The 17,566-nt window shown below is 35.4% G+C and overlaps 1 long non-coding RNA gene across 1 annotated transcript in view; it reads right to left on the bottom strand.

The window, feature by feature from the left end:
* Window positions 1-17,566, bottom strand: part of LOC137220736 (uncharacterized) — a 152,147-nt gene that overhangs the window by 73,370 nt on the left and 61,211 nt on the right. The window contains exon 2 of the long non-coding RNA XR_010941768.1: window positions 2,065-2,144. This is a non-coding gene — a long non-coding RNA (uncharacterized lncRNA). The remainder of the gene's footprint in view (window positions 1-2,064; window positions 2,145-17,566) is intronic.

Genomic DNA, 17,566 nt, shown 5'->3' with positions numbered 1-17,566 from the left:
GATGCATTCATTTTGGAGGGATAGTTGGATTTCTGAAAACTTGTGCTTTCTTATCTGGGATTCTGCTATTAACTACTGGTGTGTCTCAAGAACGGCCCTCATTTATAAAGTATTGGTCTGGATGGTGTGTACATTTCTCTCTGGCTTTATGACTCCACTTGTGTTTGACTGCCCACTAGGGCCGAAAATATCCTGGTTTACCAGCCAGAATGGAGAATAGACTTTCTGGTCTATCTCGTGCAGGGTGGAATGCCCAACACCCATGAGGTGCAGATAGGTCACCCTCTTCAGACATAACAGAAAGTCGAATACTGTAACATGGATAACCATGTCCCTTTTCACAAGCACTTCCTGAGAAATCCTTGCTTATGAAAGGATATAATAAACTCTCTGGTTTGTCACCAGTGGTTATAATACTTTAAATAACTCAGATTACTTTGGGTTAAGCAGGATTGAAAACTATTATTTTTCTTGCCTGTGGGAGCAAATCATGAAAGATTTATTTTTAATCGCTCACTTGCCCTATTTGCAGGAACACAGTTTCGGGTCCTTGTTCTCCTTCTTCTTTTCTTTTGAAATCCTGTTTTCCACCTTATAGTAAGGTTAAGTGGTTTGTAGATTGAGTTGTTTAATCCAGACAGACATGACTTCCATGGCTCTGTTGATTGTCCTGACCACATTTGTGCAGCAGAAATGACCACCCTGGCCTCTGGGGCACACAGTGGGGACATGAGCATGATGTGGGTGTCAGACTTATTTTAAAATACTACTTCTGTTGTTGGCTGGCCAGAGTAAACTGGGAAAATCATTTAACCTACCTGAGCCTTAGTTTCCTAATCTTTTTTAAGGACTAAAATAAAATTATTTTTTAATTTACAAATTCTATTTGTAGGGCATACAAATAATCTAACACACTACTTAACTCAGAGTAGGAATACAATAAATGATAGCTTCTGGCCCCATATCCTCATCTAGGCCTTTTTGTTGTTATTGTTTGCTGTTGCGGTGATAATCTGGCAACAAGGTAATTGCTGATTTTCAGGACTATAATAAAATATTTTAGAGTGAGATACACTTCTAAGAATCTCAGAATTCTTACTGTATGCTACACCCCAACCCATTCCCCTCCACCCCCAACCCCTTGCTAGCAAACTGTGAAACAAATAGCAGTTCTTTTGCACAGTTTTCTTACAAAGGGAGAACTAAACTAAAAAGCAGTTAAATTTGAGATTGCAGAGAGGAAACGGAGGAGCTGGGAATAGGACCTGAAATTCTTGCTTAGCCTGGTGCTATGATAAGCACTATTAGATCATGTTCTCTGCTTGGAATGTCTTATCATCTATTTTGTGTAAGTATCCATAGAGATGGTTTTGTTTAAAAAGAAAACTCACAGAAAGTTTTAGGGAGCTATAATTTTTCAGTGCACAGTATGTTTTGCTCCAACATAGAAATTTAAAAGAAAATGGTTAAATAAATAGGGCCCCCAAAATCTATTAAAACATAACACTTGACACCAGCCCTTCTCAATCTTAAAGTCCAAATTGACGTTTCATTTAATGTCAGTGAGTATTGGCTGCTTCGCACAATATAGACACATTCTCTGACTAGTGATCATTTTCAGCCTTTATAAATCTTGATTTTTAAAGTCTCAGTTTCTTTAAAATTTTGGATGTGAATCCATCTGAACAACAATTACAAAAACTTTCCAGTTGGCTTCCCATTGCTGAACAGATAATAATCCAGTTTCTCTGACAAATAAATGTAGAGTACACAATTAACTTGACCAGTTTTGATAAACCTTGTTGAAATATAATGAAGTGTCTTCACACTTTCTTTCTTTTCTGTTATTACTAGGACTTATAAATAAATACACCACATTAGTTAGCATTGAGAAGATATTCTCTCATTCATTAACTGGGAATGATAAATTAAACTTACATGTTTTAATTGTAAAAAATTGTTTTGCTAAAATTTTCTTAATTTACATAACCTTCTTCATATGACATTCACGCTTAATTGTATAAAAATGAAAATACCTTTTAAGACCATTACTGCAGTCCATACCTGTTATGGGCTCAGTTTTGTCTCCCGAAATTCTTATGTTGAAATCCTAACTCTCAGTACCGCAGAATGTGACAGGGTCTCTAAGACAAAATTAAGGTAAAATGAGGCAATTACAGTGGGCCCTAATTTAATATAACTGGCGTCTCTAAAAGAACAGGAGATCAGGACAGAGACATGCAAAGAAAAGAGATGATGTGAAGACACAGGGAGAACACAGGCATCTACAAGCTGAAGAGAGAGGCCCCTGAGGAAATCAACCCTGCTGACAGGTTGATCTCCAAAATTGTGAGAAAATAAATTTTTCTTGTTTAAACCACCCAGTGTGTGGTACTTTGTTATGGTAGCCCTAACCAACTTATATAACATCTTAAATTTGGGAATAGTATTGTATGATAGAGCAAAAATTTCCCACATGAGTCTTTATTTCTGCCAAAATTCCCTTTAATTCTTTTTCTTCTGATACCATCAAAGTGTGACTGGCAAACCTTCTGGGCATAAGTATATTAAAATTTCTTTTACAGACAAATATTCTATAATTCTGACTTGAGGCAAACCAAATTTTGACCGTTTCCCTTAATTTTAATGAATTAATGAGATCTTCCTGAGTAATCCATCTCTGAGATAATTTTTACAAAATTGGTTCTAGGACAATCTCTTCAACATCCAATCAATTCTTAAGTCTTATTGTTTTTAATACATTACTCATAAAATACAGCATTTTATTACCTTGTTTTCCCTTCCACTTTCACTACCCTAATGAAGACACTAATGTCTCTCTGGGCTCATATAATAACTTCCCAAATGCCCTCACCTCTAGACTCCGTCTACCTCCAAATATTCAATACATAGACAGAAGAGTTAAGATTATGACAGGAAATTTTTCTCATGGCAAATTTCTTCAATAGTTTCCCATTATCTACAGGATAAAATCTAAACCCCTTTCACAATACAATAGTATAGGCTTCATGATGTAGTCCTGCGTATGCGTTCTGCTTTGTGTCTATTCCCAGTCTCCCAAGCTCAGCCCTTACTTTACTAATATTTACTTCCTGTAGATTCTAGAATGTGTCAAGCTTTTTTTAAAAAATGCCTCTATGTCTTTGCATATGTGTTACAGAATGTAATGTTTCCTCAATATTTTCTGACCAACCTCTCATTCTTCAAGTCTTGGCTCAAATAATATTTCATCTCTTGGTAAGTTCAAATGTGTATTCTATGCACCCATGACATACTGTTTATAGCTCCTTGTTCATATCCACACTGGATCAATGTATCTCCGCATTTGTCTACTCTGTCCCTAGTACTATGCCTTCATGGTGAAAGGACTCAGTAACTATTTACTAAGTGATTACAAGGATAATATGGGTTATGGCATATATAATCCCTCAAAAGTTTTCAAGAAGGCTGTACACTCACACAAAGTCTTTATGGAGATGACCATAATGGAAGATCATTTCAATACAATTTCCTCCATAGGGATAATGTAATGGGGTTGTATTAAAGAATCAAGACAATACCAGGTAAACCATAATTTTGATCACATGGGCAAAGATATGACGATTATAAACTGATATAATTAATAAAGATTACACTCTAAGTTCTATAATAGGAGTATATGTGTTGTAGATATACTTGTAATTTAATGCAGTAAAAAGTAAATATAACTATTGAATAATAAATTTGACATTAAATTTTCTGAATCTTCTAAAATGAATTTAAGCCTTCTTTGAAAACACATATAATAGCAGTATCATTAGAATGAAATTCTAGAACAATATACTTAAAGTAAACTTGAAAGCAATATCAAGCATTAACAAAATATTTAATGTTAAATGTCATTTTTATTTCCTTATAATAACTTACTTTAGAATTAGTGTGAAGTTGGCCTATATCTCTGTGAAAAGTATATGAATTTCCCATGCACATTTGTGGGGATGTAAATTCAAAAACATATTTGACAGCAATTTATCTTTGTGTTTCCAGATTATTCAAATTGTTCACAGTATTTGACCTAGTATATGAAATCCTGGAAGCTGATCTTAAGAGACAAATCAGACATTTAAAAAAGCTTCATGAACAAATATGTTTACCATAGCACTGTCTGAAAAAAATTAATAAAGTGTTGTTAAGAAAACATGGTACATCAGTTCAATGGAATATTTTACTGCTATTAGAAATTTACAATAGCATGGTGAAACATTAGTGTTATAATAGTGAAAAGCAGGAAAGAAAACTATGCTTAAAATAAGATCACAATTATGATATTGAAATATGCTGGGGAACAAACAATCCCAAAGTTAGTTGAAAGACGGAAATAACAAAGATCAGAGCAGAAATAGAAACAAAAAGACAGTAGAAAAGATCAGTGAAACTAAGAATTGGTTCTTTGGAATGATAAAGAAAATTGACAAACCTTAACTAAATCACCAAAAAAAAAAAAAGACAGTTGACTCAAATAAATAAAATCAGAATTGAAAGTGGAGACTGATATAACTGATACCACAGGAATACAAAGAATTATAAGAGACTGCTATGAATAATTATATGCCAACAAACTGAATAACCTAGAAGAAATGGATAAGTTCCTAGAAACATACAACCTACCAAGACTGAGTCATAAATAGAAAATCTGAGCAGATCAATTACTAGTACGAAGACTGAATCAGTAATCCAAAGCCCTCCCAATCAACAAAAGTTCAGGACCAGATGGATTCACCGGTGAATTCTACCAAACATTTAAAGAGTAACGATTATCAATCCTTCTCAAACTCTTCCAAAAAAGAGAATAGTAGGAGGGACCACTTTCAAACTCATTTTATAAGGCCAGCATTACCCTATTACCAAAACTAGACAAGGACACCACAAGAAAAGAAAATTACAGACCAATATCCCTGATGAACATAGATGTAAAAATCCTCAACAAAATATTAGCAAACTGAATTCAACAATACATTAAAAGGATCATACACCATGATCAAGTGAAATTTATTCCAGGATATTCAATCAGTGTGGTACCCCACATTGACAAGATGAAGAATAAAAATCATATGATCATCTCTATAGATGCAAACACAGGATTTGACAAAATTCAACATCTGTTTATGATAAAAACACTCAACAACGTGGGTATAGAGGGAATGTATTTCAACATAATAAAGGCCATATACGACAAGCCCACAGCTTGAAACACTCAATAGTGAAAAGCTAAAAGCTTTTCATCTAAGATCAGGAACAAGACAAGGATGCCCATTCTTGCCACTCTTACTCAACATAGTATTGAAAGCCCTAGCCAGAGCAGTTATGCAAGAAAATGAGGTAAAAGGCATCCAAATTGGAAAGAAAGAAGTAAAACTGTCATTATTTGTAGACGACATGATACTATATATAGAAAACATTATAAAGATTCCACCAAAAAACTGTTCGAACTAATTAAACAAATTCAGTAAAGTTGCACGATACAAAATCAATATACAAAAATCTGTTGCATTTCTATACACTACTAACAAACTATCAAAAGGGAAATTAAGAATACAATCTCATTTACAGTTGCATCAAAAAGAATAAAACACCTAGGAATAAACTGAACAAGGAGGTGAAAGACATGTACACTGAAAACTATAAGACATTGATGAAATCAATTGAAGACGACACCAATAAATGGAAAGATAGTTCATGTTCATGGATTAGAGGAACTAATACTGTTAAAATATCCATATTACCCAAAGTAATCTATAGATTCAATGCAATCTCTATCAAAATCATAATGGCATTTTTCATAGAAATAGAACAAACAATTCTAAAATTTGTATGGAACTGCAAAAGACCCCAAACAGCCAAAACAATCTTGAGAAAGAAGAACAAAGCTGGAGGCATCATGCTTCCTGATTTCAAACTACAGTTGGCCTTCCATATCTGTAGGTTCTGCATCTGCGTATGAGGAGGGCTGACTGTATTATACCATGTTATATAAGGAACTTGAGCATCTGTGGATTTGGATCTCCTCTGGGGCCTTGGAACAAATCCTCTATAGATACCAAGGGGTGACTGTGTATTACCAAGCTGTAAGTAATCAAAGCAGTGTGATATTGGCATTAAAAACAGACACACAGATCAATGGAATAGAATAGAGAGCCCGGAAAAAACCCATACATATATGGTCAATTAATTTATGACAAGGAGCCAAGAATATACAATGAGGAAAGGACAGTTTCTTCAATAAATGGTGATGGGAAAACTGGACAGTCACATGCAAAAGAATGAAATTGGGCCACTAGCTCCCAGAACAAAACATAGGCAATAAGCTTCTGGACACTGGTCTTGGCAATAATTTTTTGGATTTGACACAAAAAGCAAAGGCAAAAAAAAAAAGCAAAAACAAACAAGTGGGTGTATATCAACTTAAAAATCTTCTGCACAGCAGAGGAAACCATCAACAAATGAAAATGAAAGGTATGGAATGGGAGAAAATATTTGCAAATCATATATCTGACACAGGGTTAATATTGAAAACATACAAAGAACTCATACAACTCAACAGCAAAATTTAAAATAATCCATTAGAAAATGGACAGAAGATCTGAATAGATGTTTTTCTAAAGAAGACATACATATAGCCAACAGGTACTTGAAAAGGTGCTCAACATCACTCATCATCAGGGAAAAGCAAATCAAAATCACAATGAAACATCACCTCACATCTGTTAGAATGGCTATTATCGTAGGCATGGGCAGGGGGTGGGGAGGGGGAATGGGGAGTTAGTGTTTAATGGGGACAGAATTTCAGTTTTGGAAGATGAAAAATTCGGGAGGTGGATGATGGTGAGAGTTGCACAACAATGTGAATGTACTTAGTGCCACTGAACTGTACAATTAAATATGGTTAAAATAGTATGTGTTATATTATGTGACTTTTACCACAATAAAAAAACATTAAAAAATGTTACTTAAATTAAAAAAAAAGAATAAATTCTTGCTATTTGTGACAAGGACAGACTTTGAGGCCATTATGCTAAGTGAAGTACGTCAGACAGAGAAAGACAAATGTGACCTCGTTTATATGTGAAGTCTAAAAACAAAAAACAAAACCAAACTCAGAGATACAGAGAACAGATCGTTGGTTCCCAGAGACAGGGACTGGGGTGGGGGGGAGGGGAAATGGCTGAAGAGGGTCAAAAGGTACAAAATTCTAGTTACAATGTAAGTCCTGGGATGTAATGTACAGCATGGTGACTATAATTAATAATACTGTATTGTATATTTGAAAGTTCTCATCACAAGGGAAAACATTTTTGTAACTGTGTGTTGATACGTGTTAACTAGACTTAATATGGTGAACAATTTGCAGTATATTCAAATACTGTATCATTATGTTATACACCTGAAATGAATATGATGTTAAATGTTAATTTATTTCAATTTTTAAAAATTCCAATGAAATATGCTGAGAAACCTGGAAGAAAATTCTTCAAAATATTAATGGTGACTGCTGCTGAGTTGTGAATTTTTAAAAACTTTTATTTACCTTCTCCAGGTCGTATGTACTATTTTATAATTGCAAATTTATTAACTTTCAACATTATTCCATTGGCCTTAGCTTTTTCTCAGCGTTCTAGAGGCATAATGAATAGTCACTGTTGTTGATAGACATGTTTCTCCTACTGAAAAATGATTCTTAGAAGTAAGTTCTCACTGTCTTCCCATTTCCTCAGTCTATTTCAAGTTACAATAGCATTTACTTGTGTCGCTATCCCTTGGTTTCGTGTACTCCACTTCATGAAAACAACATGGCCATTATCCTAAATACTAAGCCATTAAGGGAAACCTTTAAAACGCACCTTCAAAACATCTTAGCAACTGGTTAGAATGGTACTTGAAGGAAGGAAAATTGGAGATGAGCTATATTGTACATTTCCTACATAAGGCTCTCTTCTCAGTCTTATAATAAATTTAAAGGTCACGTTTCTACCCTAGATAACAGTAATAGTCTTCCTTAAGTAGGTCAGTGATAGTCTATGCCAGCTGTATATCCTATTCCTTATATTTGCTCTACTGTTCATTCCTGGTCTTCCTCTGGGTGGTTTTTTATTTGTAAGGCACAAACATGCTCTTATTTTCACTCCCTGATCTTGTTTTTACATTTAGTTTCAAATGGCATAGTCCTTATTTCAATCCAGAAGATTTAACTATTTCCTCTGAGAATAAATTGATATTTGCTCTTCCAGCAGTCAGACTGAAGTGTTTTGAGTAAGTGACTTACTAAAAATATCCTATTGTTTTCTGAATCATTTTGAATGATCATTTCTAAAGGAAGCATCTTCCTTTGGTCTGGAACCACTGACTCACAGAGAGATGCTCCTATGTTTCCAGTTATTTTGCGCACCAAACCTAGGGAGCAAATAAATTAAACCGCTATCTGAGCACCTTTTGGATTTACAGAAACAAAATGATAAAGAGAAATACTTTAATGCTGGTTCCTTCCATTCTCCTCCTAAGGTTTAACTTTGGCCATTTGCTTTCTAAACCTGTTGTCTTAATACTGCTGAAACCAAACATGTATCAGTACTTCAATGTAAGCACCATAGCACTGCTGCTTTCGTTAGGTGATTTGAATTGGATTATTTTCCAATCATTATTTTGGCATCATGTCCGCCACTTACTGAGAGAAGATCAGGAACTGACCCAAGATGTCAATTAGCATGCCCTCCCTGGAATGTGCTGGATGTTCCGCACCTGACAGACTCAGCATATTCCCATAATGTCTTTTTCTTTTGGTACCGCTGGCCTGCCAGTGGGTAACACTCATACAAGTAGAAGTTTAAAATACATCCCATTTTGGGGTTCTCCAAAAATAAACAACCTGTCAAAGTACAATCTAAAAGCATAGTGCTTTTCTCAAAGAAAAATTACTACAGAAGTATTTTCCCAGGTACCAGTATGACACGTGAACTGACTGATGGAGGAGGTGGCCTTGCCAGGATGCCAAGAGTGCAGACGTTTTAAAGACAATTCTAATGGCAGGAAACAGAGACGTTAACTGGCATATGAGCAAATCAGACACTTCTTAGGTAAAAAGTATTTTGCTTAGAGAAAAGTTTTGTTTGTAAGCAGTATTTCCTGCATTTAGGGAAGACACATCTCCAATGAGTCTGAGTCACAAAGAATATGGCCCAACACCAATATCATTTGAAGATACTTATTCTTAATAAGTCAATGAGAATTAAATATAAACATATGATTCTTGAAATACCAGAACAATATTTGGATGTTGACCATTTTTCAGGTTCTCATAAACGAGGAAGAATAGCATGAGAAAAATGCATTTAAATTCTTTATGTATGATCATGGGGTGAGTGCAGTGGAACAGGTGGAAACATCACTTTAGAGGCAGAAAGCCAGTTTTCAAATCTATGAAACAGAGATAATAATCCCTATCTTGGGACTATTTGTGGATTAAATGAAATACTATATACGTAAGTAGTTTGTCATAAGAATGATACTCTGGAACTGGGATGAGATGTTTAAAGATGGCTGAATATTGGGAAATTGCTTTCACCCTATTGGGGAAGGTACCAAAATGAATGCCAATTAAGGAGGTTTCGAAAATGAGAACAGGGACACAGTCACTCTGGCTACTGTGATGCGATATACTGTTTTGACATGAAGAACAGCCAATAGAATGTTGCAGAAGTAGGAGAGACAGGAAGAATTATAATGGTTAAATGGAATGAGTGGGTTGAAATGTTAAAGGGGCTCAGAGAGATGAGAAAACCAAACACGATGTGGTAAAGAAGAAAAATGCCTGAAATACCAGGTGATCACTCTTTGATCTTGACTGAAGGAAAGGATGAATGGTAATAAGCAGGGTTAATTATGGAAGTTGACGGAGGGTCTGATCTCTTTTATGATGTGAATTTGAGGGAGTACATAACTTAGCTCCCTGCTTGAAAACATTCACTTATTTGTCCTCAGGATTCCTATTGCCTGCCACATTTCTTAGCCCCCAGAATATACTAAATAAATATCTTGTATAAAGAATGAATGAGTGTCTTAAGTTGGATCTTTCCCCAGAAGAAGACCCTAAAATACTGACTCAAGGGCAAGTAGTTTATTTGAAAGGTAATACCAGGAAGCCCCGGAAGTGAGACAAAAAAGGGGAAAGGAATCCAAAAATGGGTATGTTAATCAGCAGGTTACCACTGTGGGCCCCTGGGGCTTATTTCTGTTGGGGACCTCTGAGAGATGATGGAGAACTCCCATCCTTTATCAGTTGAGGTCTGCTGCCGAGGGCATCAACTCCCTATGACCTTCCTCTTGAGCATGCTCCTATGGTAGAGAAAGCCCTGCGGCAGAGTCTCCAGGTGTTTGTAGTAAGAAATTGTAGGCTGTATAAAAATGGCGATTACCGATGTTGCTTCGGGCAAGCCCTTTTTATGAAGATTCTGATAATAGTTATCTTATGCAGTAGGATAAATATAATTGCATCCTGGAGAAATGTAAAGCATGTTAACTAACTAACTAACCAACTTCCTCCCTCCCTCCCTCCTTCCCTCCCTTCCTTCCTTCCGAAATAAAGCATTAAATAGTTTCCCTCATCCTGTAGGATTTGTTTCAAGAATTCAGGTGATAGTGATACAAAATAGAATCTTCCAATTTAGAGAAAATTTATGTTTGCTCCCTCTCTAATTAGGGTACTTAGAAAAGTTTCTAGGATTTTGAACATTCAACCCAATTCTATGCTTGTCTGACCTTCATAGAAGCCTAAGGCAAGCACAGAAGTCAGAGTTTGGCCCAATATCCTCACCCAGAGGGATTAATTGTCAAGTGTATTTCATTTACTAGATTGTGAATTTTTAGTGTCCACACTCACTCTTTTCCATAAAAGAGTAGCTATATTTAAACAGGACTGCACCCTCACAAGAAGTGCCAGTTTGTGTTATTAGCCAGTTCAAACTTTGAAGAATTAATGGATTGGAACTGAGCATTTTATTGCTGCCTGCTTTTTCTTTGTCTCTGTTTGGTAATGTAAAATATGGAACATATCCCATTATCAAGGTCAAATGCCTAATATTTTATTCACTGGCTATTCAAAAACAGTGGGATTAAGAAAATACCAGAATCATGTAGACAATTTTTAAAATGTATTTTAATGTATAGTCTTAGGAAGAGTTGTTAAAATATTCTTACATATTCTTCTAGGAGTCAGTTGCCTAGGGTGGTTCAAATTTTGAATTTTTTCCCTTTAGCTTTTCTTTTATTTTGATGCTTAGAAATAAGTATAATATTTACTATTTGCCCAAAATCATTAAAAGAGAATATTTCTCAATGATTTTTCCTTTTAACAACTTCATTCACTGAACTCTGAATCTAACATGTAATCACTACATGCCTCTGTAAATACTTTTCCATTTAAATATTTATTTAAATATTTAAAATTTAATTTCATTAAATATTCCATATTTAAATCTAAATTTCTCATATAAAAAATTAAATGGTGATAATTTCTCAACTTGAATCAAATTGGTGAAAAATCATTGTTCTCAATTTTTTATGTTTGTTATTATGACTATCAGCACATAAACATTTGTAGTATCAATGTTGAAAGAAGATAGTACACCTACTAACAATATAAATCATTTATGGAGTATGTTTATACAGAGCATCTGAAAAAAATCAGCTGAGTCTGTTCTTAAAGATCAGAACTCAGCCATAATAACATGAATTCACTGTATAATAATACTTACTAATACTTCTCCAGATTATTTTATACTTCCTTATAACTGTTAGATCATTAAAAATAATATTTGAGTATTTAAAAATCATTGCTACTTACAAAGAAAAAGATTTAGAAACTACAGAAAAATATTTAGGTAGAGTATGTGGTTAGAAACTGCAAGAAAAAGCATCAACTAATGCTAAGATATTGTCAACTATACCTTGTCTCAGTATTTGTTTCTTTCAAAGTGAAATAAATTCTGTGAGATAACATCTGTATACATAAAATTAATAAAATAAACTGAACATGCTCATATAGCAACATTGTTTAGGGAGATGTTTTATGATAATTACTTCTTTTAAAGCTCAGTACATTTTAAGGAGCCATTAAATAAATTTCCATTCTTTAATGCAAAACTGTCACATTACCTGGTTCGGATCATTTTGAAACTGGAGTCCTAATTGAATGAGGGAAATGTAGATTATATTTAAAATTTTTCCAGTATTTTTGACAAACAAATGCATTTGCCTGATCAAAAATTTAAATTATTCAAAAAAGATATACAATGAAATTAACTTTTTCTTCCCTGGTCCTTGCCCCAAAGCTTCTTCCCCAGAGGCACATATTAATTTCATGTGTGTCTTCCAGACATCTCTATATATTCACAATAATATAAGCAAAATTTCATGATCTCTTATCTATAAAACAACCATTTCTTTATATATCCTTTGATTAGCATATTATATGCAGTTTGATGACTTACTTATTCACTTAATATTTCTTAGACATTACTTCATAACAATAAGTTACAATTCTAACTCACTTTAAAAAATAACTATATACTATTACATTATATGGATATAGTAGTTTATTTTGTGTATTCAGTACCCTATTGTCAGACATTTATGTTGTTTCCATGCTTTTCAGAAATAAACATTTATAGCAATCAAGACTTTTTTTACATATATCTTTGTACAAAGATGGACGTATTTCAATAGCAAAAATTCCTATATGCAGTGTTGCTGTTTTAATTTTTATAAATATTAATTTTGATAGTTATTGACCAACTTCCCTTCATATAGTTTTTATCAAATAATAATTTAAATTGGAAAAGTAGTTGATTTACTTTATTATGTTGGCTCTCTCAAAACTTAATGCTGGTACCACTCATTTGTCACTGAGCTTAGGTGACTTTACACTTATTTATTTTGTTTTTCCAAAATAGATTTAAAAGTCCTTGAAGCCTGCTGTAATGTCTTCCATATTTTGATATTTTTAACACTAAGTAAGAAGGCATGTCTTGGGGCAAGCCCCATTTAAAACTCCTCTAATTGGTAACTTGAAATATTTTGCATCAATACTTAATTATCCCAGTAAATGGTTAATCTCTGTGTTAGTGTCCATTTGCTCCTCATATTAGGAATTTATTGCAAAACCCTGCATTTGAACAGAATTGGAAAATGAGTAAATAATACAAATAGTTATCTTTTATATGATATCACATGCAATGTTGCTTTTATATTATTACTCTGTTAACATTGTTTTTGAAGACTGTATCTGCGTATCAAATCAAAGAATAAATAGATCTTTTTGCTTTATCAGTCTTGGGCACAGTGGGTCCTGAGCACCTTGCTCTAGAATGTAGCATCAGGAATTCCAAACATCAAAATAAAAAACATTGAGGAAATCCCCATCCTGTAGTCCGGGGGGGCTGGTTACCTCTTTTGCTAATGATAGGAAGATTAAATTACTACCCAGAAAATGTTTGCCTGTGTTAGACAACAGCTAGTGTAGCACTGAAGACACTACCACCTCCCATAGAGAGAAGTGTCTCCCTCATCTGAACTGTGTACTGAATGGGCAAGTTGGTTGTAAGTACAGTAACACCCTGAATGATGCAAAAAAGAAAAGTATTAAGTTTCACAAATATATTTTCTCAGTTTCAGATCCTCAGCAATTTCATTGAGTGCACGGCTTGAAGTGAAAGGGCTCAAGAAGAAAAATATTGCATTTTCTTATGTCTCAGGAAATACTTTCTATGGTAACTTAGATTGTCTATGAACAAGCCTGATAAAGTTATCTTTTCTTCACGTGATATTTTATGCAAGGCACTGCAGATGTGTTATTAGATGTGACTAATTTTGACAAATTCTATTAGATTTGTATCACTAGTTTATGTATACTCAATCTTTCGTGAATCATCACTTTTTTGTTAAAAAACATGGCCTATTTTGAGCCTTTGTATAAGTACATTCCTGTTATTGTGACAAAAAAGCACCCCCCAAAATCAGAATTAAATAATGACCACCAGAAATCTGTTCGGTTTTAGTATTTTGTTTTAGTGTTACCATTACTGTCTTTGTTTAATGTAAAGGTGGATATTTAGCATTCAGTGTAATTTTTGATAAAAAATAACAAAAGTTTCCGTTAAAAAAACAAAAAAAAATCAAAGACTGATATTTGAACAGCTTTGTTTTTTTAAAAACATTATTTATTTTACAGGCTGCATTCTTAGACTTTGAAGATCAGGCTTCAGGGTTCATATTATTATTATTATTATTTTTTATTTTTATTTTTTTTGCGATACGCGGGCCTCTCACTGTTGTGGCCTCTCCCGTTGCGGAGCACAGGCTCCGGACGTGCAGGCTCAGCGGCCATGGTTCACGGGCCCAGCCGCTCCGCGGCATGTGGGATCTTCGCGGACCGGGGCACGAACCCGTGTCCCCTGCATCGGCAGGCGGAGTCTCAACCGCTGCGCCAGGAGGGAAGCCCCAGGGTTCATATTATTTAGTGGTGATTGGGACAGTGTCATTTGGTGGTGCTCCAGGGCAAGTAGCCTCAGGGTGTCATGATATGACATGTTGGCTCAGTAAAGTGGGATCATTCTAAGCGACACTCTGAACTACTCTGGAAAGTCGGCTTTCTAATGAGAACTTAGCTACTTGAAGAAGCACTTGGCTAAGTAACAACAGATCTCTCTGCCATTGTAAAGAGTAATTTCTTTTTTTCTGTCAGCATTTAGAACACAACCACTTACATTTAGGAAGTTATCAATACAAGTAAAAATAAGGCGGGAAGGCAGAGAAGCAGTGGGAAATGTGTGGTTAAAATAATAATTTAGCTATAATGGACATGCTGGATGTGGGTAATACTTAGAAAAAAAATTGAATGCTATACATACAGAACTGAGGAAATTCATTTTTGATATACATGTGTCAGAAATGGCTCTGTGATACACTGGCAGTTTAAAAGTGTTTCCTGGGCTTCCCTGGTGGCGCAGTGGTTGGGGTTCCGCCTGCCGAGGCAGGGGGCGCAGGTTCGTGACGCGGAGCGGCTGGGCCTGTGAGCCGTGGCCGCTGGGCCTGCGCGTCCAGAGCCTGTGCTCCACGGGGGAGAGGCCGCGGCAGTGAGAGGTCCGCATACCGCAAAAAAAAAAAAAAAAAGTGTTTCCTGAAGCGAGGGCTGTGAGAGTCTGCTCCAAAACCAATATAAAAAGACTCTGTCTTAATCATAGTTTTCATCCTGCTTGCAGACATACTATCAAATAAGGATCAATGAACACTCCACAAAAGTATCACAAACAAGCACAAATACTGCTCAGAGACTTCCAGAAAACATTCATTCATTCATTCAATAAACGTTTTTTGAGGTCCAGGAGATATGATGAAGAACAACACTAATGAGATCCCTCCTTTTATCAAAATTACATCCTAGCTAGGAGATACACAGTAATCAAGCATGTATATTTATAATGTAATTTCAGATAACATTAAGTTCTTTGGAGATAATAGAACAAGGTGGAGTGATACCTGGTGTGGGAGGCAACATTATTCAGGGAAGGCATCCTAGATAGGGACATTTGGGGCTAAAGCATAAATGATAAGAAGGAATCAGCCACATGAAGATTTGGAAGAAAGGAATTCCATACAGAGAAACAGCAGCTGCAAAGTCCTTGCTATGAGAAGGTTCAAACAGAAGAGAGCAAGCCAGCATGGTGAAGACAGAAGGGTAGTGTCGTGGAGGATGAGGTCAGAGAGACAGTGAAGAGTCCTGACTACACATGGCCTGGAAATAATGGCAAATTCAACTTTTGTTCTAAGTACCAAAGGAAGCCTTTGGCGAATTATAAGCACAGAAGTGAAATAATATTTATAATTAAAATCATCATAGTTTCTGAAACTAAGAAATTACCTGGTGCATAATTGGATGAAGATTAAATGGCGTAAGGACAAACTTAGAAGTGAGGAGACCAATTAGAGGTTGTTGTAGTCCAGATGTTTGACAATGGTGGTAGGATTAGGGTGGTAATAATGGAGATGGTAAAGTGATGAGATTCAAGATACATTTTGGAAGCAGAGTTTACTTGCTGAGGGTTTGGATAAGGGGAATGAGGAAAAGAGAGGAATCAAATATCACTTCTAGGATTTTGCCCTGAGCTTCTGGTTAGATGGAAGCACATTTACTGAGAGAAGATTGGGGGAGACCAATTTACAGGGGAGGAAATGAGAAGTTCCGTTTTGGACATGTTAAGTTCAAGATGTTTATTAGATGTCTAAGTGGATCTTGGCTATAAGTCTATCTGCAGTCTCAGCAAACTCAAGAGCTCTGTGGGTAATCGACAGTGTTCCCTTGTTCTTGCCTTCCTGCATATTCCTATATTGAGATCGAGGGAACACTAGAAGAAATTCACTTATTCATTCATTCGACAAATATCTATTAAGCATCTATGCCATAAACATTCATGCCAGGCACTGTTCTAGCAGACGTGGACAGGACAATAAACAAGATGGAGTTGTATTTTGTATTAAACTTTTTCCCTTTCATGTTTGGTTCCAAGAGTGTGGGTGAAAAATAGATGATTCATTTCCGTTCTTTACTGGTGGGTACAAGACTGGTGGTCAGTTTGGTCTCTGTTGCATCACACTGCTCTGGTATTCAGTAGAAACATTCAGAAGCAGACTTAGCAGCCTGAATGCACAATGTCACCTGCCAATGTCCATTAGTAATGAACACAAAATGAATGGTACTATTTAATATATATTTCCTCCCACTTATTCATCCTACCTTTTCATTCTTCTATCATTTACTGTTCTGTAGAGTACTAGAATAAATGTCTTTGAGCTTGCGATGATTAATAGAAACGGTTAGATATAGAAATAATTCAGTTTAAGTCTGCCAAAAAGCACCAAAATATTTCTGAGTAATTGGTTATTGCAGCCTTCATGGAATTTCATTAGCAGCAGATTGAGATTTCTGAAACTAAGAAATTACATGGTGCTTTTCAATACTGATATGATAGATTCTGAGGCTGCTTGTTTAATGAAGGACTAGTTTCTGTTCTTCTTCTATCGAATTTTAAACCAAAGAGAGAAGCAGAGATGAAACATAACTTCTCATTTGTGCTTTGAACTAATTCTGGTCCTAATTAAATGGCAGGCGAACCAAATTTGAGACCATAAAATATAGTCAGCCTGATTGCTCAGCTTCACTTAATATTCCCGCCCCCCTTCCTTAGAACCAGTTCCTCCAGTTTCCATCTGAATGATGCTATCATCAGAGTGAGCTGTGCCAAACTGAGATTATTGTGCACTGTAGTCACAGTCTGGTTTCCTGTCTAATGAAGAAGTGTTTCATGGTGGGTCATAGCACGGGCTTTAGTCAATTAGACTAGGATTTGAAATCTGGCCCTGCCATTCCCTGGCTGGATGACCTCGGGCAAGATTCTTATTCTTTCTGCACCTCAATTTCCTCGTTCGTGTTTATGTGTGAGACTTAAATGAGCTTCTCCAA

Source organism: Pseudorca crassidens, chromosome 3 (assembly GCF_039906515.1).
Source record: "Pseudorca crassidens isolate mPseCra1 chromosome 3, mPseCra1.hap1, whole genome shotgun sequence".
Classification (NCBI taxonomy): domain Eukaryota; kingdom Metazoa; phylum Chordata; class Mammalia; order Artiodactyla; family Delphinidae; genus Pseudorca; species Pseudorca crassidens.
Note: the sequence above shows the minus strand (reverse complement) of the source record. Positions and strands in the feature narration are given on the sequence as shown.